General features: G+C 36.3%; 1 pseudogene across 1 annotated transcript; it reads left to right on the top strand.

Moving 5' to 3' along the window:
* The first annotated feature begins 4088 nt into the window (after positions 1-4088).
* LOC309859136 (heterogeneous nuclear ribonucleoprotein A3 pseudogene) lies at positions 4089-5596 on the top strand (annotated as a pseudogene). The gene has a single exon. The product of its transcript is annotated as a heterogeneous nuclear ribonucleoprotein A3 pseudogene (transcript).
* Positions 5597-6204: the final 608 nt, after the last annotated feature.

Below are 6204 nucleotides of genomic sequence, written 5' to 3'. Positions count from 1 at the left end.
TTAGAAGTAAGTTACTTTCACTCTGGTTTCTTCTCTTTTTTCCTCCTCTCTAGCCTCTCTACTTTTATTTAAATGACCTCAAGTTTATACCTCTTTCAGATGCTTCCCAAATCACATAGAGATCTGCCAGCTTCCCAATTTCAGGTCAGAACATAGTTTTCCCACAACTTCTTTGTTGTGTGTTCCCACAACTTCTTTGTTTCTGTGTTGACTATTGATGGACATTCATAGATAATTGGTCTTCTAACCTCTCAGAATTCCACATGAAAATATTTATTTCTAGCCATAAGCAGAACCACTGGGCATCCATATGTCTCAATAATTCATTGTTGCAAATATCCCTTATGCCTCTGTGGGGATTTTTTGCACTCATATGCTTGCCTCAGTCTATTCTAGTTAGAATGTAAGTTTCTAGATTACAGAAAACAGATCTACCTCTTTTTCTTGGTGCAGTGGCTCCCACATTGTCATAAAATAAAGTCACTGTTAAATGCCTAAATTAATTTATGACTATGTTTAAACTAAAATGGACCATGAGGATAATGGAAAGAATCTTTCACACCAAGTCAGAAGGACTGTTCTCAAGAAGAAATAGGTTCTTAGCATAATAGTCAGCTTCATCAAAAATGGACTAAGAGTTCACTCATTCACCATTTATTTAATACAGATTTCCTAAATATTTATCTTGTGAGTAATAATTACTCGACCTTTCTCATGATATTTTGGTGATTTTCCAAATGAAATAATAATGTTAGGAATAAAACTTTTATAATAATGGAATTTTTTTTACAAAATAGGTATAAAATTTTGACTCCAATTACAATGTGTATGGAGGGTAGTTTTTACACTACTAGCAATTGTCTGAAATCAGCTGGGTGTCCTACAGTTCACCTCAGTTCTGACACATCTACCTGGAGATCTCACAGGTTAAGGGCTCATTCTTTTCAGATGCCAATTGCAAGTTTAGGTTATCACATGTGCTTTTATAGATCAGAAGTTTGAACAACTGGGTTCAATTAATTTGCTAGAGTGTTCACATAACTCAAGAGAAACATTTTACTTACTAGATTACTGATTTATAAGCCAGATGGAAGAGATGCATAGGGCAACGTGTGGGGAAAGGATACCCCAAGCTTCCTTGTTCTCTGAGTGAGACACTCTCTCCAAATTACCATGTGTTCAGCAACCAGGAAACACTTGAAATTCCCTCCTTTTGGGTTTTTAAGGAGTCTTTCCTACATAGGTAGGATTGATTAAATCACTGGCCATTGGTGACTGAACCCAGTTTCAAGTCCCACTCCCCTCCCTGGAGGTCTGGGGTGGTGTGACATTGCAATGAGCCCCCATATTTAGGTGCTTTCTAAAAGACACTTCATTAACATAAATTCAGGTGTAGTGGAAAGGAGCTTGTTGTAAATATCAAGACACTTTTACTGTTCTTATCACTTAGGGAATTCCAAGAGTTTTAGGAACTCTGTGCCAGGAATAGGGAAAAAGATAAACTATATATTTCTTATTATACATCACATATCACAAAATGTAAGGTTATGTGATTCATCACAATTGTTTTCAATGACACATTGTTGTCTCATGACAACATTCAAAATTAGTATTTGCTGGCTGCAATCTAATTTTTTACTATCTTTACAATTTAAGATTATAAAGAAAGATTATTAAAACTATGTATAAAACAAAACTCACAATATACCAAATGTTACAGCCATGTTATAAAATATCTCTGTCCATTACTGATCAGTTGCTATTATTGTATTATGAAAATATAAAGTAATATGTACGAAAAGACACCGTCAGAGGAGGCCTGAGTCAGGCATCAATATACTTTATAGCCTTAGGTAAGTTATTCAAGTTTCAATCACATTCTTTTGAGGTATTATAGTACCTGTCCAGTCTAATCTGCAGGATGGTTCTGAGACTCAAATGAAATTTGTGTGAGAAGATATTGAAAAGTCAAAAGTATACAAGCCATAGGTGTTAGTCACTAACAGAATATATTCAGTGGAGTTATAAAATTCTCAGAGCAAAGCTGCAAACTAAATATAAACTGTATTAAAAGCCCAGAAAAGTATTCCCTTGTTCCTGAATGGATAAACTTTTAGCTTCTGGGTGATAATAAATAGAGAATAAAGCTAACATCTACTATAGGACACCTCTAATAAAACAACTGTAGGAATGAAAAGAGGAGCCAGAGGCAAAGCACTTATGGCCAGAGGCATTACTGTGTTGCTCTGGAATGCATGCAGTCCATAGTGGAATAGGATTTTGGCAGAGGATGAGATTGCTTTGTGTGTAGATTCCTGCTGGATATGTGACATTTCTGTTCATTACTTGCCCACTTGGTAAGTTTGATTACTGTTGTGGCCAGAGAGTCTCTGGAAAAGAAAAGAGAGAAAAGAAAAGAAAGAAAAGAAAGAAAAAAAGAAAGGAAAGAAAGAAAAGAACGAACATAGACAAGCCCAAGACCTTTGATATATTAGGGTACAATAAATGACAGCAGGAGGTAAACCATCGTCTGAAGAGTGGAGACAAATAAATGGTTAGCACACGTCCTGACAAGTTTTTCTGCTGTTTGAAGAATTTCACACTGGCTTTTCGGAAAGACAGAGAGTTAATTTCTAGGAGGAATAAAATATTTTCACTAAAGAACAGTTAATTAGGAAGGGTGATATAAGTCAATAATAAATAAATAATAATGATAGCTCTTAACTAAAATTAGCTTAGAATTCATGTATATTTTCATTTAATCATTACTGTAATCCAGATAGGTATTAGAATGTCCATTTTAGAGCTGAGTGGGGTTTACATGCCTAGACTAGTGTCACACAGTTAATAGGTGGTGGATTAGAATTCAGACCTGGGTGATTCTAAATTTAGGTGTCATGTTCTTTGCCTCCATGCTTAATTCCCAACATATAGTCATTAAACTGCGTTTCTTCACGTCAAAATTTTCATTGGTTTACCGAATATCTTTCAGAGGAAATCATGACTGTATGTTTGATAAATCTCGGACAAAATTAAAAGATGAATATTCTGTATGTTGTTATATAGTAAATTTCCTAATCATAAAATTCAGACATCTTTTACATCATACTGACCATGTTAGTAAATGAATGATGATATGAAATACTTAATATGAAATACTTAAATATAAAATTGCATCTCTGAAAAATATTAGATAGATCTATGGGTCAAATTATCATTTTATACCCAAATGTTTAAGTCACTTGTACTCTTAAATGTACTAAAACAAATACACCAACAGTGTATGAGGAGGTCTTACCATTAAGCTTCATTTTTAACTTGTTGATATTTAAAGCATTTGCTATTGCAGGACAACACTCACTACTAATTGTGAAGACCAGACATCCTTTAAGGAAGCACTTTGCTTTCCTTTTTGTCTGAGTGCACATGGCATTTCCTAGGGTTATTTCCATGAATTTTCCTTGTTTACTTTCACTGGGGCCTTCATCCAATTTGTGGTTGAAAATATTAAAGTGGTTGCTTGGAAACACTGAAGTTGGAAATTTATGAGTTTTCAGAAGGTTGCATTGAAGTGTAGGGATAGCATATGGTGATCTGACATGTTTTGTTCCCTAGCCAAGGAGAGGGGTAGCCTTCTGTGATCTCTCTAATTATTTCATGGCACTTTAAGTTGCCAAGCTGAATTGAGAAAACAGCAAGGCATCAGGGCTAAGAAAAATCAGAATGTACTTTTTTGTATTCAATATTTATGACCAGTTTTTTTGTTCTTTTTAAAAATCAATTGGAATAGTTTTGGAAATATTAAAGCAGAAGGTAGGTTTTAATTAAAGGATAAAATTAAAGGTTCATTACTTTGACTGAATTAGAAAGAAAGAATGTTTGTTAATGTAGAAAGAAAAAAGGCAGCAATGATATGAAGATATTTCATAAGGAAGAGTTTTGGTCCTGAAAGTAAATTTTAACATATCAAAGTCTATTTAATAACTATATAATGGAAGATAACTCGTTTTTTTCAACAACTCAAGAAGATTGTAGATATTAGGAAACAGGGTCAAGGAAGACAAATAAAAATAAGAAATTAGCCCATATTGAACTCGAGTTGGAAGAGGCGAGTCCGTTCTCAAAATGGAGGGCCATGATCCAAAGGAACCAGAGCAGTTGAGAAAACTGTTTATTGGTGGTTTGAGCTTTGAAACTACAGATGATAGTTTAAGAGAACATTTTGAAAAATGGGGTACACTTACAGATTGTGTGGTGATGAGAGACCCCCAAACAAAACGTTCCAGGGGTTTTGGTTTTGTGACTTACTCTTGTGTTGAAGAGGTGGATGCAGCAATGTGTGCCCGACCACACAAGGTTGATGGGCGTGTAGTGGAACCAAAGAGAGCTGTTTCTAGAGAGGATTCTGTAAAGCCTGGTGCCCATCTAACAGTGAAGAAAATTTTTGTTGGTGGTATTAAAGAAGATACAGAAGAGTATAATTTGAGAGACTACTTTGAAAAGTATGGCAAGATTGAAACCATAGAAGTTATGGAAGATAGGCAGAGTGGAAAAAAGAGAGGATTTGCTTTTGTAACTTTTGATGATCATGATACAGTTGATAAAATTGTTGTTTAGAAATACCACACTATTAATGGGCATAATTGTGAAGTGAAAAAGGCCCTTTCTAAACAAGAAATGCAGTCTGCTGGATCACAAAGAGGTCGTGGAGGTGGATCTGGCAACTTCATGGGTCGTGGAGGGAACTTTGGAGGTGGTGGTAACTTTGGCCGTGGTGGAAACTTTGGTGGAAGAGGAGGCTACGGTGGTGGTGGTGGCGGCAGCAGAGGTAGTTATGGAGGAGGTGATGGTGGATATAATGGATTTGGAGGTGATGGTGGCAACTATGGTGGTGGTCCTGGTTATAGTAGTAGAGGAGGCTATGGTGGTGGTGGACCAGGATATGGAAACCAAGGAGGTGGATATGGAGGTGGTGGTGGAGGATATGATGGTTACAATGAAGGAGGAAATTTTGGAGGTAACTATGGTGGCGGTGGGAACTAATGATTTTGGAAATTATAGTGGACAACAGCAATCAAATTATGGACCCATGAAGGGGGGCAGTTTTGGTGGAAGAAGCTCGGGCAGTCCCTATGGTGGTGGTTATGGCTCTGGTGGTGGAAGTGGTGGATATGGTAGCAGAAGGTTCTAAAAAATTTTCAGAAGAAAAGGGCTACAGTTCTTAGCAGGAGAGAGAGCGAGGAGTTGTCAGGAAAGCTGCAGGTTACTTTGAGACAGTCGTCCCAAATGCATTAGAGGAACTGTAAAAATCTGCCACAGAAGGAACAATGATCCATAGTCAGAAAAGTTACTGCAGCTTAAACAGGAAACCCTTCTTGTTCAGGACTGTCATAGCCACAGTTTGCAAAAAGTGCAGCTATTGATTAATGCAATGTAGTGTCAATTAGATGTACATTCCTGAGGTCTTTTATCTGTTGTAGCTTTGTCTTTTTCTTTTTCTTTTCATTACATCAGGTATATTGCCCTGTAAATTGTGGTAGTGGTACCAGGAATAAAAAATTAAGAAATTTTTAACTTTTCAAAAAAAAATAAGAAATTAATAAATGATTAAGGAATTGAAGCCCTAGTAATGCTTAGATGTTAATTTGTGTTTTGAACTCTGGGGAAAATGTCATGAAAATCTGCGTGATTAAATGGAATAATTCATTCATTTTCTCATTTTTAAAATGTTCACCAAGGACCAGTTGTTTCAGGGACCATGTTAGGATTTAGGGATAAAAGGAAGAGAAAGGCATGGTCTTTGCTGTCATAGAATTTATAATTTTTGAGACATAGATATATAAGCCAATATGGACCCTCATATAGAAAGTATAATGATAAAAAATGTTGTGAGGCTTTGTGAACATAGAAGGACATTTACTATAGTCATGGAAAATTCAGAAAATTTCAGATTAGGGTAATTACTGAACAGTTCCAAAATATTATTGGTTTAATAGAATAGGACTTTTCTTGCTCAATCATTGCTGTATGTTTGGTATACGTGGTGGGGCCCCTTTCAGTTGATGTTTCAAAGGCTTCTATCCTATGGTTCTGGCATCTTCTAGGCTCTGAGTCCACTGTTGGATCCTGTGCATCAGGCAGGCAGCAGGGGACGAGGAAGATCTGAGATATATGCTTAATGGGCTAGGCCAGGAAGCAGGTGTG

Source organism: Mustela nivalis (genome assembly GCF_964662115.1).
Source record: "Mustela nivalis genome assembly, chromosome: 2".
NCBI lineage: Eukaryota > Metazoa > Chordata > Mammalia > Carnivora > Mustelidae > Mustela > Mustela nivalis.
Note: the sequence above shows the minus strand (reverse complement) of the source record. Positions and strands in the feature narration are given on the sequence as shown.